Genomic DNA, 20,558 nt, shown 5'->3' on the forward strand with positions numbered 1-20,558 from the left:
GACTGATCGGTTAATCAATGGCAGGTATATGTTATGTGTGTTCCATTCCATTTACATGAGGTAGTAGACAATAGTATGCTTTTACTGTGATTAGACCATCCATCCATCCATTTTCTAACCCGCTGAATCCGAACACCGGGTCACGGGGGGTCTGCTGGAGCCAATCCCAGCCAACACAGAGCACAAGGCAGGAACCAATCCTGGGCAGGGTGCCAACCCACCGCAGGTGATTAGACTATGGCTACACTAATCCATCCATATATTTTCTAGTATGAACTTTAAAAATCTGTTAATAATTTGTTTGATTGCTGATGTAGAATAAAACAATTTAATGCAAACAACTCCATCTATACAGAATGACCAGATAAATAGTGACTGGGATGAAAGTGCTTGTTTAAACATTTTCTAGTATGTTCTGTATCTATACTAATAAAAGGCAAAGCACTCACTCACTCACTCACTGACTCATCACTAATTCTCCAACTTCCCATGTAGGTAGAAGGCTGAAATTTGGCAGGCTCATTCCTTACAGCTTACTTACAAAAGTTGGGCAGGTTTCATTTCGAAATTCTACGCCTAATGGTCATAACTGGAAGGTATTTTTCTCCATTAACTGTAATGGAGTTGAGCTGGAATGACGTGGGGGGGCGGAGTTTCGTGTGACATCATCACGCCTCCCACGTAATCACGTGAACTGATTGTCAACGCAGTGCGTAGAAAACCAGGAAGACCTCCAAAAAGCGCTTAAGAAAACATGCATTATATAATTGAGAAGGCAGCTAAAACAATAAGAAGCGAGCGAGTGACATATACTACCATATTCATGAGTGCTGCTGCCTCGGAAAGAAAGCAAGTTGTAAACCTAAACTTTAAATTAAGTTCATAGACAGGCTACGCTGGCGCTTCACATGCCCACAGGTAATGCGGGATACAAGTTTAATGAGAGGACGAGGATATAAACGAGAGTTTTGATCACTTTGTAACTAAGTTAAAATTGTAGGTGAAGGGGTGTGCTTATGCAAATTCCGAGAGACTGTGTTTGTGGGGGATTGACAGTTAAAGGCGGGTGGGGAGTCACGCCATCATCTCCCTCCCATTCATCTCATTTCGCTCTGAGCTGAGCTCAGCTAACTGCCGTCTTCAAGCAACCGTCAGACTGCCACCAAATACTCACAGAAAAATCCACAAGTTAATACACACGCTATCTATAGAGTTTCTCCACACTGAATCCTCCAGGCACTACTTACAAAAGGTCACATTGACAATCGTGTTACGTTATTTTTAAAATCTTTCCTTTTCTTAGCACAAGCACAGCTGAGAAGCTTCGATGCATGTGCTCCATAACGCTGTTAAAAATAATGCATTTAATCACACTTTGCATTACAAGCAAAGGGGAGCTTTTGTCAATGCATGATTTCCTGGTACACGATTACATTGATCAGCGCATCCCGATTCATTTTACCCTCGCACCACCTTAGTTTGAGAAGAAGTCTGAAAAATATGAGGTTAACACAGAAAAACATCACCAATTCAAGCTTTATGAATAATCGATTCGCCATCAATAATTGTTTTGGTAAAGCCATCCTCCTTCCATTTTATAATTTTTCCGCCATAGCCATGATTAAATGAACGGTAAATAAAGTAAGAGCAAAGCGAGGGTGACTTATTTAGGCAGGCATATATATGACAGCAACACTCATGACAATGTCAATCATGTTACGTTATTATTAAAATGTTTCCTTTTCTTTTCATTACTTCTTTAACACACTACTTCTCCGCTGCAGTAGCGGGTATTTTGCTATATATATAATATATGAATGACCTCCAAAGAGCGCTGAGACTTTTGATATCATGAGCGTGTCTGCAAAACTGTGGTCTCCTGCCCAGCAAAAGTCGAGCAGCCAGCGCCGCATAGCTGTGCCGCCTTTGAGACGCTGACTGCGCTTCTGCCTTAAGTCAAAGTGAGCACTTTTAATTTTTTCATCCTCCCCTGCGCTATAGCCCAGACAAGTGCAAACACGGGACCCCTTTTCTACACCACGGCAAAATAATATTAAGGCGATTCACACTTTCTTTTGCACGTATACGATTATGAGGTCCTCACCTCGGATTATGAAGACACGCACAGGAGTGGAGGACTGACAGTGCCATCACAGCCGATTAATGGCGGGACGTCTCACCAGTCTACACAAGACCCACGCGACTGTCCCCAAAAGGCGATCATAACGTCAGCTTAACACATCTCTCTATACTATATAAAAGAAAAGGCAACTTTCCTTTCTTTACACCTTTTTCCTTTTATCCCAAACCAAAGCCTTTCTCTCTTAACACTGCAGAGGACACAAAACTAATTTTCTTTAAATGCCGGTAAGGCACATTACCAGAGGCACAAATTTGAACGCTCACATAGAAAATGTAATTTCTATACCACAGCCGTCGTGTAGCGCCTTTCAAAAGGGATCTACTACCAGAGATGATCCATATACATTTTAGCTGCTGTTAGTTACTTACCTGTTGTGTTACACAGTCTTTAAAATGTAGTTTACCATAACCACTCCAGTAGTGCTCAATGTACCTGTACTTCTTAAAACGTTAATGTTTTACTGTTTAATAACTTATAGACTATATTTTATTATTTTTCCCTTGCACTCAGTGACCAAAGCTATACACACACATATAGACACATACAAACATACACACAAGTATATGTATGTGTATATATATGTATGTATGTGTGTATATATATATATATATATATATATATATATATATATATATATATATATATATATATATATATATATATATATATATATATATATATATATATGTATATGTAGATATGTATATAGATAAGTATATATGTATATGTAGATATGTATATATGTATGTATGTATGTATATATATATATATATGTATGTGTGTGTGTATATATATGACAGCAGCAATCCAAGCTGTGAGAAAACACTAAAAAGGAGGCGTGTCAGACATCGTGGTACATTTTCTGATGCAGCTAGACGGAAAAAACTTTGACGCTGCCGCCAAATACACAAAACAATTACTTTGACAATCATGTTACATTATTTTTAAAATGTTTTTTCTTTTTCATAACTTCTTTAACACATGACATCGCTGGGAAGCGCGGGTATTTTGCTATATATATATATATATATCACAGCGACACTCATAACAGTGACAAAACAATTACATTGACAATCATGTTACGCTATTTTCAAAATGTTTCCTTTTCTTTCTCTTTCCTTCTTTAACACACTACTTCTCGCTGCCAAGCTGGTATATATATATATATATATATATAGATAGATAGATATGAGAACAACATATATATAGATATATATAGATATATATATATAGATATATATATATATATATAGATATATAGATATATATATAGATATATATAGATAGATAGATAGGAGAACAACACTCATATCAATGACAAAACAATTACATTAATAATCATGTTACGTTATTTTTCAAATTTTTCCTTTTCTTTTTCGTACCTTCTTTAACACACTACTTCTCCGCTGCGAAGCGCGGGTATTCTGCTAGTGATGGATATTGAGGAGGACTACCATACACATTGATATGAATGGGTCTGCTTTCTATAACTGAGCACCTTCATACTTGAATTACATGTTGTCGTAGGGAGGCAATATCAGAATGTACATGCATCACTTCGCTTTGTATTCTTCAGAGTTCTCATTCAGGTGTTAAACTGAGAAAGATGCATCTCTAAGTTCCACTTACTTATGTCATGCATAATAGTAATATGTAGTGGTGCTCTGACAAAATCACCTTTTCTGACTATGAGGTTTTTCCATCATTTTGCACAGCATACTCCGTGCGAAGAGCTCTTTCATGTGTGCAGTTGTAGGAGTTATAATATTATGTTGAAACTGAAATGAAAACCACAAAGCACAAAACATTGGACTTTTAGTGTTTCCCAAAAGGGAAATGTTTGAGGAGAAAGGTAAAGAGCCACTGCCTCATAGACTTGTTTTGGGAAGAACTTTGAAGCAAAGCACTAAAGGGACTGTTAATTTTTTTTTATACTGGCAGTCCATGTCCACATATCAGATACATTTCTGAGTCAGGTTTTGTACAGTATCAGGATAGTATAGTGGATTCAGAAAGCATTCACACCCCTTCACTTTCTGCACATTTTATTGTGCTGTACATTTAATTTCAAATGAATGTTTGCCATTTTACCTGTCAGTCTACACTCGGTAACCCAGAATGAAAAAAAGTGAAAACAGAAAGATTTGCAAATTTATTAAAAATCAAAAAATGAAATTTCTCATTTACTGCGTAAAAGTATTTAGACCCTTTGCTATGGTACTCCAAATTTTGGTAAGGGGCATCCTAATTGCTTTAATTATCATTGAGAACCTGATTGGAGTCCACATGTGGTAAAATGAATTGACTGGATATAGTTTAGAAAGGCACACACCTGTGTATGTAAGGTCCCAAAATTCAGTCTACATTTTGGGACAAAAACCAAGCCATGAAGTCTAAGGAACTTGGTGTTGACCTCCACAGTTATATTTTGGTGAAGCATAGATCAGGGCAAGACTATAACAACATTTCTAAAGCTGTAAGCATAGCAGTCTCAATAATTTTGAAATAGAAGAAGTTTGTAACCACTTAGATTTTTCCTAGATTTGGTCATTCTGCCAAACTAAGTAACAGAGCAAAAAGGGACTTGGTCAGGGAGATGATCAACATCAAAATGGTCATTCTAACAGAGCTTCTGATGTCATCTACTGAGATGAATCCATTTAAAGTAAAACATGAAGATAATGAAGGGGCCTGATTACTTTCTAAAATGACTGTATCTCGTTATATGGAGAAATTTTGATGAATAGTATTATGCACAGATTGTTCTCCTTAGAGTGGGTTGTTTGGTATGATACTGCCTAGCTTTAGCCAGACTTTCCCACTGCACTTGGCAGCACTAATTTATTCTCTGTGTACCTACTCATTGCAGATAACTGGAATTGTGCCTATACTAGTATAATGCATCCATCCATTATCCAACTCGCTATATCCTAACTAGAGGGTCACGGGGGTCTGCTGGAGCCAATCCCAGCCAACACAGGGCGCAAGGCAGGAAACAAACCCTGGGCAAGGTGCTAGCCCACCGCAGATATAATGCACCCTTTTGTGTTTAAAAAAAAGCACAGTTTGTGCACCAAGAATTCTTGAAGGCCTGCATTCAATATTCAGTTTTGTAAACTAGCTCCCTTTTCAGTGCATGAATGTGTTAGTATTTGATTTATTTACCTTACTGGTTATTTTCTGTGATCATATGTGATTTATTACTTGCATGTCCTAAATTATTGCACTATTTCTTGCATTTGTTTGTGTCACCATCAGAAAGCTAACTATGCTAAAAAGCCTAATTATTTGGCTTGTTACACAGAAGATGATCAACATCTTAAATAAGTTTTACAAAGAAAAAAAACAAATTGGCTAATCCATTGTACATATTTGAATTCTGTGATTAGGTTAATGCAGTAAAGTTTTCTTATAAGTTAAAAATTCTTTGTTAACTTGACAACTCTGGATTATTTAAAACTAGCAAAATACCCGCGCTTCGCAGCGGAGAAGTAGTGTGTTAAAGAAGCAATGAAAAAGAAAAGGAAACATTTTGAAAATAACGTAACCTGATTGTCAATGTAATTGTTTTGTCACTGTTGTGAGTGATGAGTGTTGTTGTCATATATATATATATATATATATATATATATATATATTTACACACACACATATATACATATACAGTAATCCTCCTCGATCAAGGGGTTTGCGTTCCAGACCCCGCGATAGGTGAAAATCAAGTAGAAACCATATGTTTGTATGGTTATTTTTATATATTTTAAGCCCTTATAAACTCTCCCACCCTGCTAACATTATTAGAGCCCTCTAGACATGAAATAACACCCTTTAGTCAAACGTTTAAACTGTGCTCCATTACAAGACAGAGATGACAGTTCTTTCTCACAATTAAAAGAATGCAAACATATCTTATCTTCAAAGGAGCTCCGACAGGAGCATAGGATGTCAGAGAGAGCGCTCGCTAAGAAAAGCAAACAATCAAAAAATCAATACATGCTTTTAAGTATACAGAAGCACCGCGATAAAGCGGCAATTTGTAGAGGAGCGTCCGTGTCCTCTGTGCAAACAGCCCCTCTGCTCACACCCCATCCGTCAGGCAGAGAGCGAGAAAGATAGAGAGAAGCAAACAAGCACAGCGGGAAGCATATCTTATAGCATTGAGGAGTTTTAGTTAATATGCAATACATGCTCTGATTGGGTAGCTTCTAAGCCATCCGCCAATAGCGCCCCTTGTATGAAATCAACTGGGCAATCAAACTGAGGAAGCATGTAACCTAAATTAAAAGACCCATTGTCCGCAGAAAGCGGCAAACCAGTGAAAAATACGTGATATATATTTAGATGTGCTTACATTTAAAATCCGCGATAGAGCGAAACCGCGAAAGTAAAAGCGCGATATAGCGAGGGATTACTGTATATACATACATACATACATACATACACACACACATATATAAACATATATATACATATCTACATATATACACACACAGCTATTTCGTATCAGTGCAATACGCTGTTTGTTAAAACGGTTGACTCCCGCTCTTACGTGCAATAACAAATCAAATCATTCAGTTGTCTTTGCTCATATGTCATTTTAGAGCTGGACGCCTGGCATCTTTTTTTGGCCACAAGTTCGCTTCTGTTTGGTGTGAGGTTCTGTGTTGTGGAGATTCTCAGGATGGATTGCAGGTGCTCATCAGTGAGGCGACTCCTGTGTGCTGTTTTGTTAGTCTTTATCACTGAGAAGAGCTTCTCACACAGATATGTGCTACCAAACATGCACAAGGTTCGAGCCGCATGTAGACGGACTTTTTTTGTTCTTCAAAGTCACCAAAGCGCCGTGCAAACTCAGTGCGCAATAACTCTAGCTCGCAATAACTTGCAGCATCATAAGGTAGACTTGATTAACGCGGTAAGTGTTCGGCAAGGCAGCTGAAGCGCTGCATTATGGGATCTGTAGTTTATTGTGTTACCAGCGCTTCATATACCCGGGCCATTAATAACAATAATACAGTATATAAAATGATCTCGCCCGCGGCCCTTGAGTTTGACACATATGGACTAAATAGAACTTGAAAAGATATATTTTTTCAAATGTGATCGCGCAATTCAGATAGAGTTGACGCACTACAGCCTGCATGCCTCAATGAGTCATCCTCCCCTCCCTCTTACTTTTTTACCGTTCACCTAATGAATACACTGAGTATGGCTTTACCAAAACAATCATTGATGGCGAATAAAGTATCCATTATTCGAGTATGTATACATATATATATACCCGTATCGCGTGAGAAGAAGTAGTGTGTTAAAAAAGCTAGAAAAGAAAAGGGAACATTTTAAAAATAACGTAACATGACTGTCAATATACAGTATTTGTTTTGTGAGTGTTACTGATATTGCTGTCATCAAGGATTTGATTATCATTATTTCTTTCAATCAGGTTCGTATTTGTAGGATGTGTTGTGTTCAAGTTACATTCCGTGTTTGTCAATCGTTGTAAAGATGACAGGTTTCATTCATCGATTCGTTTCTTACTGCATCAATAAACAGCTCGTCTTCTTCTTTATCTGAGACCTGACACACTGCATGCACGGGTTTTTTTTACACTGTCTTCCTTTAGCAGGACATTGACTTTTCCACCGTGTGCTTTGTTTCCGCAGTAGCTGGATTTATGAATATGCTTATCAGACGTTTCATATTTTTTGCTGCCTTTTCAATTGTGTAATTCGGTTTTTGTTCAGCGCTCTTTGGAACTGTTGCCTTTTATCTGTGCACTGCGTCAGTTCACGTGAGCCGCTCGGTGTACATGCATCGAAGGTTCCCAGCTGTGCTAGTGCCATCTCGTGCTATGTCCATAGCTGTATTTAATGTTACCTTAGTCCTGGCACTTAAAACTTTCTCTCGCAGTTTCGCTGAGTTTGTGTCAAACACCACCCTGACCATCTCATCTTCCTCTCCATAAGCACAGTCCTTCACCCGTGAATATTTACCCGTGGCAGTTTGCTATTGGATTGCCGCTGACGGACGGCCTTATATGGGCAGGCACTAAATTACAAACGCCAGCGGCAGCCTGTCTATGAACTTAATTTAAAGTGTAGGTTTACATCGTGCTTTGTTTCCAAAGTTGCAGAACTCATGAATATGGTAGTATATGTCACTCGCTCGCTTCTTATTGTTTCGCTGCCTTCTCAATTATATAATGCATGTTTTCTTCAGCGCTTTTTTGAGGTCTTCCTGGTTTTCTATGTACTGCGTGATTACGTGGGAGGCGTGATGATGTCACACGAAACTCCGCCCCCACGGCGTTGAAGCTCATCTCCATTACAGTAAATGGAGAAAAACTGCTTCCAGTTATGACCATTACGCGTAGAATTTCGATATAAAACCTGCCCAACTTTTGTAAGGAAGCTGTAAGGAATGAACCTGCCAAATTTCAGCCTTCCACCCACACGGGAAGTTGGAGAATTAGTGATGAGTGAGTGAGTGAGTGAGTGAGTGAGGGCTTTGCCTTTTATTAGTATAGATAATTAATGAACTACAGTGGAACCTCGAGATACGAGTTTAATTCGTTCCAGCACTGAGCTTGTATAGCGAATTTCTCGTATCTACAACAAACTTCCCCATTGAAAATAATGGAAATCCAGTTAATCCGTTCCGCACCCCCAAAAATATCAACATAAAATTCAATTTTCCTAACAAATAACACTGATAAATAATATATACAAGTGGAACCTCGGTTTGCAAGTAACTTGGTTTATGAGTGTTTTGCAAGACGAGCTAAATTTTGTAATTAATTTTGACTTGATAAAACGAGCGATGTCTTGCAATACAAGTAGTATGGATACACTTTGTCTGCTGAGCGTCATGTGAGCATAACTGAGATGATGGTTCTCCTCTCTCGTGCGCATCTCTCTCTCCTTATCTCTCTCGCTCATGCACGCGTCTCTCTCTCCTTATCTCTCTCGCTCCCACGCGCCCCTCTCTCTCTCTCTCTCTCCTCTTGAGGGCAATCGTCTCCTATTCTCCGTCTGCATGTCCGCGATATTTTTGGATACGCTTATACAGCGAACTGCTACAGCGAAACAATGAAAATCACAAGCGCACAAACGCGTAGCTCCTCACGCTACAGGAGAACAAGGAACACTGAGTGGGCTGACGGGCTGGCAGCGTCAGCTTGGGTGTATCCCCGAGTCGAGGCGGATCGGGTAACGCGTCACGCATAACCACAGCCTGGTTCGTGGCTCGTTACGCGAGTCAATGCTCGTATTTAGATCCGAATTTTTCGCTCATACTTTCCTCTTATCTTGAATTTCTCGTATACAGACGTGATCGTATCTAAAGGTTCCACTGTATACTTTGTAGGTAGCCAGGTTTACTGTCGCTCACTGCCTACACTTAATAATCCACCCATCCATCCTCTTCCGCTTATCTGAGGTCGGGTTGTGAGGGCAGCGGCTTGAGCAGAGATGCCCAGCCTTCCCTATCCCCGGCACTTCTTCTAGCTCTTCTGGGGGAATCCCGAAGCGTTCCCAGGCCAGCCGGGAGACATATTCCCTCTAGCATGTCCTGGGTCTTCACCGGGGCCTCCTCCCAGTTGGACATGCCCGAAACACCTCGCCAGGGAGGCATCCAGGAGGCATCCTGACCAGATGCCCGAGCCTCCTCATCTGACTCCTCTTGATGCAGAGGAGCAGCAGCTGTACTCTAAGCCCCTCCCGGATGACTGAGTTTCTCACCCTATCTTTAAGGGAAAGCTCAGACACCCTGCGGAGGAAACTAATTTCAGCCACTTGTATTCGCATTCTCGTTCTTTTGGTCACTACCCATAGCTCATGACCATAGGTAAGGGTAGGAATGTAGATTGACTGGTAAATTGAGAGCTTTGCCTTACGGCTCGGCTCCTTTTTCACCATGACAGACCGATGCAGAACCCGCATCACTGCGGACGCCACACCGATCCGCCTGTCGATCTCGCGCTCCATTCTTCCCTCACTCGTGAACAAGACCACGAGATACTTGAACTCCTCCACTTGGGGCAGGATTTCGCTCCCAACCCTGAGAGGGCACTCCACCCTTTTCCGGCTGAGCACAATGGTCTCGGATTTGGAGATGCTGATTCCCATCCCATCCGCTTCACACTCAGCTGCGAACCAATTCAGAGAGAGCTGAAGATCACGGCCTGATAAAGCAACCAGGACAACATCATCTGCAAAAAGCAGTGACCCAATTCTGAGTCCACCAAACCGGACCCCCTCAACATCCTAGCTGCACCTAGAAATTCTATCCATAAAAGTTATGAGCAGAATCGGTGACAAAGAGCAGCCTTGGCGGAGTCCAACTCTTACTGGAAACGGGTTCGACTTACTGCCGGCAATGCGGACCAAGCTCTGACACTAGTTGTACAGGGACCAAACAGTCCTTATCAAGGGGTCCAGTACCCCATACTCCAAGTCCACAAAACACGTAGACTTGTTGGGCAAACTCCCATGTACCCTCCAGGACCCTGCTAAGGGTGTAGAGCTGGTCCACTGTTCTGCGACCAGGACGAAAACCACACTGTTCCTACTGAATTCGATGTTCAACTATCCGACAGACCTTCCTCTCCAGAACTCCCGAATAGACTTTTCCAGGGAGACTGAGGAGTGTGATCCCTCTGTAGTTGGAACACACTCTCCGGTTCCCTTTCTTAAAGAGGGGGACCACCACCCCGGTCTGCCAATCCAGAGGCACGGTCCCCGATGTCCATGCGATTTTGCAGAGACGTGTCAGCCAAGATAGTCCTACAACATCCAGAGCCTTGAAGAACTCCGGGCGTATCTCATCCACCCCCGGGGCCCTGCCACAAAGGAGTTTTTTAACCACCTCGGTGAGCTCAGTCCCAGAGATGGGGGAGCCCACCTCCGAGTCCTCAGGTCCTGCTTCCTCATTGGAAGGCATGTTAGTGGGATTTTGGAGGTCTTCGAAGTACTCCTCCCACCGACCCACAATGTCCCGAGTCAAGGTTAGCAGCTCACCATCCCCACCATATACAGTGTTGAGACGCCGGACGGTGGACCAGAATCTCCTCGAAGCCGTCCAAAAGTCGTTCTCCATGGCCTCCCCAAACTCCTCCCACGCCTGTCTTTTTGCCTCAGCAATCACCGAAGCTGCATTCCGCTTGGCCTGCCAGTACCTATCAGCTGCCTCCAGAGTCCCACAGGACAAAAGGGTCCGGTAGGACTCCTTCAGCTTGATGGCATCCCTCACTGCCGGTGTCCACCAGTGGGTTCAGGGATTGCCGCCACAACAAGCACCGACCACCTTACAGCCACAGCTCTGGTCAGCCGCCTCAACAATAGAGGCACGGAACATGGCCCATTCGGACTCAATGTCCCCCACCTCCCACGGAACATGGTCGAAGTTCTGCCAGAGGTGTGAGTTGAAGCTGCTTCTGACAGGGGACTCTGCCAGACGTTCCCAGCAGACCCTCACAACACGTTTGGGCCTACCAGGCTTGACCGGCATCCTCCCCCACCATCGAAGCCTACTCGCCACCAAGTGGTGATCAGTTGACAGCTCCGCTCCTCTCTTCACCCGAGTGTCCAAGACATGTGGCCACAAGTCTGACAACACAACCGCAAAGTCGATCATCGAACTGAGGCCTAGGGTGTCCTGGTGCCAAGTGCACATATGAACACTCCAATGCTTGAACATGGTGTTCGTTATGGACAATCTGTGATGAGCACAGAAGTCCAATAACAAAACACCGCTCGGGTTCAGATCAGGGGGGCCATTCCTCCCAATCACACCCTTTCAGGTCTCACTATCATTGCCCATGTGAGCATTGAAGTCTCCCAGCAGTACAAGGAAGTCCTCAGAAGGTATGCCCTCTAGCACCCCCTCCAGGGACTCCAAAAAGGGTGGGTACTCCAAACTGTCGTTCGACGCATAAGCACAAACAACAGTTAGGACCCATCCCCCCACCCGAATGTGGAGAGAGGCTTCCTTCTCGTCCACCAGGGTAAACCCCAATGAACAGGCTCAAAGTCGGGGGGGCAATAAGTATGCCCACACCCGCTTGGTGCCTCTCACCGTGGGCAACTCCAGAGTGATAGAGAGTCCAGCCCCTCTCAAGGAGATTGGTTCCAGAGTCCAAGCTGTGCGTCAAGGTGAGCCAAACTACATCTAGCCAGAACCTCTCGACCTCGTGCAGTAGCTCAGGCTCCTTCCCCTTCAGAGAGGTGACATTCCATGTCCCAAGAGCCAGCTTCTGTATCCGAAGATCGAACCGCCAAGGTCTCCGCCTTCGGCCACCACCCAACTCACACTGCACCCGACCTCCTTGGCCCTTCCTACAGGTGGTGAGCCCATGGGAAGAGGGACCCCATGGGTGTGGGCCTGGCCACCAGGCGCTAGCTAGCCCTTGAGCCCCACCTCCAGGCCTGGTTCCAGAGGGGGGGGGCCCCGGTGACCCGTGTCTGGGCGAGGGAAAACGTCATCCAAGGTTTTTGTTTTTCATAGGAGGTTTGGTTGAACCGCTCTTTGTCTTATCCCTCACCTAGGACCAGTTTGCCTTGGGTGACCCTACCAGGGGCTGGACAACAGAACTCCTAGGATCATTGGGACACGCAAACCCCTTCACCACGATAAGGTGGCAGTTTGAGGAGCAGCACTTAATAATCTAGTCTGTATAACTTGAAGTGTCTATTATCACATAAATGCGGTGCAAAGTACACCAATTAACTGTGTGCCAGAGCCGAACAGTGGTATAGTGGTTAGTCTCTCACAGCTCCACAGACTTTCTATTTAAACATCAGAGATTTTGTGCTTTTTTTATCATTTTCAAAACACAATGGAGATTTAGTGATAATGTACTGTACTTTCAAGTATTGGCTACACTGGGTGCTCTCCCCATTTGCTGTCCACTGCAGAAGTTAATATTTGTAAAAGTGCCATCTTATCTGTTAAGCAACGGAATATGTCCTGAAGAGTTAGCGGTAGTGTTTGAGCACTTGGCCAATCCCTTTATATTTGATATGTAGTTGTCACCTCAATTATGGGATGAACATTTTGATGCTGGTGACAGGATGTTAGTGAGGCATTGTAAGAAAATAAAAACAAAGTAGGCTTTAAAGGTATGGGGAGAACCAAAAAAAAAAAGCAAATGTAATGCGTTGAAGTGATTTGAAGTACCCTTATTGGGTGAAAGCTGTTTTCATTTGATCTCTTTGACCTCCTTTACCTTTTAATGTCAAATGTTGTGGTCTCAATATTTTCTTTCTACAATATTTTCTATCTAAGGCTATGCCAATTGCATGACAATGCACACATAGCTTAACTGAAATGGTACAACAAAACTATGATTTTTAAATTATATTATTGCAAATAAACCATTTAAGTTATCTATACTAATAAAAGGCAAAGCCCTCACTCACTCACTCACTCACTCACTCACTCACTCACTCACTCACTCACTCACTGACTCATCACTAATTCTCCAACTTCCCGTGTGGGTGGAAGGCTGAAATTTGGCAGGTTCATTCCTTACAGCTTCCTTACAAAAGTTGGGCAGGTTTTATATCGAAATTCTACGCGCAATGGTCATAACTGGAAGCAGTTTTCTCCATTTACTGTAATGGAGATGAGCTTCAACGCCGGGGGAGTTTCGTGTGACATCATCACGCCTCCCACGTAATCACGCAGTACATATAAAATCAGGAAGACCTCAAAAAGCGCTGAAGAAAACATGCATTATATAATTGAGAAGGCAGCGAAACAATAAGAAGCGAGCGAGTGACATATACAACCATATTCATGAGTTCTGCTACTGAAACAAAGCACGATGTAAACCTACACTTTAAATTAAGTTCATAGACAGGCTGCGCTGGCGTTTGTAATTTAGTGCCTGCCCATATAAGGCCGTCCGTCAGCGGCAATCCAATAGCAAACTGCCACGGGTAAATATTCACGGGTGAAGGACTGTGCTTATGGAGAGGAAGATGAGATGGTCAGGATGGTGTTTGACACAAACTCAGCGAAACTGCGAGAGAAAGTTTTAAGTGCCAGGACTAAGGTAACATTAAATACAGCCATGGACATAGCGAGATGGCACCAGCACAGCTGGGAACCTTCATGCATGTACACCGCGGCTCACGTGAACTGGCGAGTGCACAGATAAAAGGCAACAGTTCCAAAGAGCTGAACAAAACCGAATTACACAATTGAAAAGGCAGCAAAAATATGAAGCGTCTCATACATACAAGCATATTCATAAATCCAACTACTGCGGAAACAAAGCACACGTTGGAAAAAGTCAATGTCCGCTAAAGGAAGACAGTGTAAAAAACCCGTGCATGCAGTGTGTCAGGTCTCAGATAAAGAAGAAGACGAGCTGTTTATTGATGCAGTAAGAAACGAATCGATGAATGAAACCTGTCATCTTTACAACGATTGACAAACACGGAATGTAACTTGAACACAACACATCCTACAAATACGAACCTGATTGAAAGAAATAATGATAATCAAATCCTTGATGACAGCAACACTCAGTAACACTCACAAAACAAATACTGTATATTGACAGTCATGTTACGTTATTTTTAAAATGTTCCCTTTTCTTTTCTAGCTTTTTAACACACTACTTCTCCTGCGATACGGGGTATATATATATATATATATATATATATACCCGATCTACATACTCGAATAATGGATACTTTATTCGCCATCAATGATTGTTTTGGTAAAGCCATACTCAGTGTATTCATTAGATGAACGGTAAAAAGTAAGGGAAGGGAGGATGACTTATTGAGGCATGCAGGCTGTAGTCTTGGCCAACTCTATCTGAATTTGCGATCACATTTGAAAAAATATATCTTTTCAAGTTCTATTTAGTCCATATGTGTCAAACTCAAGGGCGGGCCACATCCGCCCAGTGTAATTATATCCGCCCCGAGATCATTTTATATACTGTATTATTGTTATTAAAGCCCGGTATATGAAGCGCTGGTAACACAATAAACTACAGATCCCATAATGCAGCGCTTCAGCTGCCTTGCCGAACAGTTACGCGTTAATCAAGTCTACCTTAAGATGCTGCAAGTTATTGCGAAGCTAGCTCACGATGCTGAAGAGAAAAGTTGATTCTGAAAATAGAGCCTTTAAAACCGATGGGAGGCTGAGTATATGTTTACTGAACCCGTGTGTCTCATTTGTGGAGCTAATGTGGCTGTAATTACAGAATTTAATCTAAGACGGCACTATAAAACAAAACATCAGGGTAACCTGAAAGACCTGAATGCAATGCAGAAGATACAGAAAGCAGAAGAATTAAATAAGAATCTGACACTTCAGCGGACGTTTTACCCGTGCACAATCACAAAGTGATTTCAATTGAAGCTGCTTTTATGGGAGACACAACCACTTGCCCCACTTTCCCTGTTACCAAGTAATGTTAAACCAAGTCGTCACTACGGTGTTCCCAAATCGCACTTTGCTGATAAACTGGAGCAGCGCACTGAGTTTGCACGGCGCTTTGGTGACTTTGAAGAACAAAAAGTCCGTCTACATGCGGCTCGAACCTTGTGCATGTTTGGTAGCACATATCTGTGTGAGAAGCTCTTCTCAGTGATAAAGACTAACAAAACAGCACACAGGAGTCGCCTCACTGATGAGCACCTGCAATCCATCCTGAGAATCTCCACAACACAGAACCTCACACCAAACAGAAACGAACCTGTTGCCAAAAAGATGCCAGGCGTCCAGCTCTAAAATGACATATGAGCAAAGACAACTGAATGATTTGATTTGTTATTGCTGAAAGGAACACATTTTATTTATATTTCCAGGTTTTGTTATGCAGCATGTTCATATTTGAATTTGTATAATTTTGACAGGATATATTTTTATGGAGAGCAAAATCTTTTGGGATATTTAAAATCTAAGTTTATTTTTATAAAATATAAAATTACATAAGAGTAAAGAAATTTGAATGTTTGTTCTTTTAATGTTTACTTTATTTCTAACTTGTATAATTTAGACAGGATATATTTTTATGGAGAGCAAAATATTATAAGTTGTTTAAGGTTTGAGTTGATTTATTCAGGAATAATATTCCTGTCTGTTTTACCATTCCTACCAAAGATATTTCTGTCGACTAAATAAAAATTCCTTCTATTTAAAATTTAAATAGAACTTGAACAAATACGATAGTTCATAATATCCACGCAGACTTGCACGTAAGAGGGTGTCATCCGTTTTAACAAACAGCGTATTGCACTGATCTGAAATAGCTGTGTGTGTATATATGTAGATATGTATGTATATGTATATATATGTTTATATATGTGTGTGTGTATGTATATATATATATATGTATTTGTGTGTATATATGTGTGTATGTATGTATGTGTGTATGTATATATATATATATGTATACTCGGACGTTTTGACGGTGTGTGTATGTATGAATGTGTATATGTATGTGCTCCCCTATATGATATATATATGCCTTTGAACTGATGTGTGTGTACGGAGTCGGCTGTACTATATATATAGCGCAGCTACCGTCCCCGCTGTATATATATATATATATATATGACAACAACACTCATCACTCACAACAGTGACAAAACAATTACATTGACAATCATGTTACGTTATTTTCAAAATGTTTCCTTTTCTTTTCATTGCTTCTTTAACACACTACTTCTCCGCCACCCGGCGCTTGGTATTTTGCTAGTCTATACTAATAAAAGGCAAAGCCCTCACTCACTGACTCACTCACTGACTCATCACTAATTCTCCAACTTCCCGTGTGGGTGGAAGGCTGAAATTTGGCAGGTTCATTCCTTACTGCTTCCTTACAAAAGTTGGGCAGGTATTTTTTTTATCGTAAAAATTCTACGCTGAAAGAATGGTCATAACTGGAAGCAGTTTTCTCCATTTACTGTAATGGAGATGAGCTTCAACGCCGTGGGCGGAGTTTCGTGTGACATCATCACGCCTCCCACGTAATCACGCAGTACATAGAAAACCAGGAAGACCTCAAAAAGCGCTGAAGAAAACATGCATTATATAATTGAGAAGGCAGCGAAACAATAAGAAGCGAAAGGAAAGTGACATATACTACCATATATTCATGAGTGTTGCCAGCTCGGAAAGAAAGCACGGTGTAAACCTAAACTTTAAATTAAGTTCATAGACAGGCTACACTGGCGCTTTCACATACACACAGGTAATGTGGGATACAAGTTTAATGAGAGGACGCAGGATATAAACGAGTTTTGATCACTTTGTAAATAAGTTAAAATTGTAGGTGAAGGGGGGGCTTATGCAAATTCCGAGACTGTGTTTGTGGGGATTGACAGTTAAGGCGGTGGGGAGTCACGCCATCATCTCCCTCCCACCTCATTTTGCCTTGAGCTGAGCTCCGCTGGCTAACCATGTCTTCAAGCAAATTCCTCAGACTGCCACCAAATACTCACAGAAAAATCCACAAGTTAATACACACGCTGTCTCTATAGAGTTTCTACACACTGAATCCTCCAGGCACTACTTACAAAAGGTCATATTGACAATCGTGTTACGTTATTTTTAAAATCTTTCCTTTTCTTAGCACAAGCACAGCCGAGAAGCTTGATGCATGTGCTCCATAACGCTTAAAAAATAATGCATTTAATCACACTTTGCATTACAAGCAAAGGGGAGCTTTTGTCAATGCATGATTTCCTGGTACACGGATTACATTGATCAGCGCATCCCGATTCATTTTACCCTCGCACCACCTTAGTTTGAGAAGAAGTATGAAAAATATGAGGTTTACACAGAAAAACAGATCACCAATTCAAGCTTTATGAATAATCGATTCGCCATCAATAATTGTTTTGGTAAAGCCATCCTCCTTCCATTTTATAATTTTTCCGCCACTAGCCATGATTAAATGAACGGTAAATAAAGTAAGAGCAAAGCGAGGGTGACTTATTTAGGCAGGCATATATATGACAGCAACACTCATGACAATGTCAATCATGTTACGCTATTATTAAAATGTTTCCTTTTCTTTTTCATTACTTCTTTAACACACTACTTCTCCGCTGCGAGGCGCGGGTATTTTGCTATATATATAATATATGAATGACCTCCAAAGAGCGCTGAGACTTTTGATATCATGAACGTGTCTGCAAACTGGGGTCTTCTGCCCAGCAAAAAGTCGAGCAGCCAGCGCGCGTGCATAGCTGTGCAGGCCTTTGAGACGCTGACTGCGCTTCTGCCTTAAGTCAAAGTGAGCACTTTTAATTTTTCTCATCCTCCCCCTGCGCTATAGCCCAGACAAGTGCAAACACGGGACCCCTTTTCTACACCACGGCAAAATAATATTAAGTAGATTCACAATCGAGGCGGCCGAGGCACAAATTTGAACGCTCACATAGAAAATGTAATTTCAATGTACCTGTACTTTTTAAAACGTGTTTTACTGTTTAATAACTTATAGACTATAATTTATTATTTTTCCCTTGCACTCAGTGACCAAACCTATACACACACATATAGACACATACAAACATACACACAAGTATATGTATATGTATATATATACACACACACACACACACACACACACACACACACACATATATATAATTTGTGTGTGTGTATGTATGTATGTGTGTGAATATATGATGTAGATAGGTATGTATGTATATATATATATATGTGTGTATATGTAGATATGTATATAGATATGTAGATATGAAGATATGTATGTATATATATATATATATATATATATATATATCTATGTATATATATATATCTATATATATCTATGTATATATATATATCTATATATATCTATGTATATATATATATCTATATATATCTATGTATATATATATATATATATATATGTATATATATATATATATATATATATGTATATATATATATCTATATATGTCTATATATATATATATATATATATATATATGTGTGTGTGTGTGTGTGTGTATATATATGACAGCAGCAATCCAAGCTGTGAGAAAACAGTAAAATGGAGGCGTGTCAGACGTCGTGGTACATTTTCTGATGCAGCTGCTTTAAAACAACTTTGTGACGCTGTCAGCCAAATACACAAAACAATTACTTTGACAATCATGTTACATTATTTTTAAAATGTTTCCTTTTCTTTTTGATAACTTCTTTAACACATGACATCGCTGTGAAGCGCGGGTATTTTGCTATATATATATATATCACAGCTTACACTCATAACAGTGACAAAACAATTACATTGACAATCATGCAACGTTATTTTCAAAATGTTTCCTTTTCTTTTTCATTACTTCTTTAACACACTACTTCTCCGCTGCGAAGCGCGGGTATTTTGCTAGTAATAGATATTATTCTTCTGCCAGACTCTCGGAAATAATCCTTTCATGTCAACTCATGCCTCATTCAAAGGGGTGCTGGTTCTCCCATATCTTGCAATATAGGTAAATTTATTATTATTTATTGTACTGATTGTAGGTTTATTTATAGAACCTTAAGCATCACTCTTTTTTTCTCTCTCACTGATTTTTGAACACTTGCAATTTCCTTGTTTAAATATCAAGAGAACTGTCTTGTCATTTTTCATCAGTATGTTTTTGGATGTGAGGAAACATAAAAAAAAAAATTTTCCTTTTTTTAAACATATTTCGTTTAAAAACTAATATCTTTTTTAAACAATAACTATGAAAATAAAATTTTTTTTTCTTTGTCTTTTTAAATTTTTAAAAAACAATTTGTAATGGATATATTATATATAATATATATATTATGTTGTTTGGTTTGTATATACATGACAGAGCATCCAAGCTGGAGAAAAAAAAAGGCGTGAGTGTGGTAATTTTTATCACCGTTTAAACAAATGGACCCAAAAATGTCACAAAACCATTACTTGACAACCATCACAAAGTCCTGGCCATTCTTTTTGACTCACCACCCTGCTTCGCCTTCACCGGATTCTAGTCAATGAATAGCGCCCTTTAGACGACCGATGAGCACCATTCCGAATCTCACCCTTTCAAATGTTTCTTCTTTCCTACCTCTCTCGGCATCCTCAAGTCGTTTGCACTAATGATTGTTTGCTGGGGAAACAAATCCCTGCATTGAACTCCCCTGGACCGGGTCCTCAGGAAGCTTCAATGGAATTTTTTTACCTGATTGTGGTTCCATAGAACCAGGCAGGCTCTGACTCTTCTCCCCCCATTTTGCCACTTGCATGGCCTTGACTGACAAAATATATGTATTTGTTTATATATTGGGGTGTATGTAGTGTAGTATGTATATGAGGTCTAATTTTTAAAAAATGGTGGGGTATGAAAATGTATATTTATATTTATATATATATATATATACCAACACTCAACCTACAATTGAAAAAATAACA

At 40.6% G+C, this 20,558-nt stretch overlaps 1 protein-coding gene across 3 annotated transcripts in view; it reads left to right on the top strand.

The window, feature by feature from the left end:
- LOC120523176 (calpain-5-like) overlaps positions 1-20,558 on the top strand; it is a 223,293-nt gene that overhangs the window by 175,176 nt on the left and 27,559 nt on the right. The gene's annotated exons all lie outside the window — the stretch shown is intronic.

The sequence above is a fragment of the Polypterus senegalus genome, chromosome 2 (genome assembly GCF_016835505.1).
Source record: "Polypterus senegalus isolate Bchr_013 chromosome 2, ASM1683550v1, whole genome shotgun sequence".
NCBI classification, from domain to species: Eukaryota; Metazoa; Chordata; class Cladistia; order Polypteriformes; family Polypteridae; genus Polypterus; species Polypterus senegalus.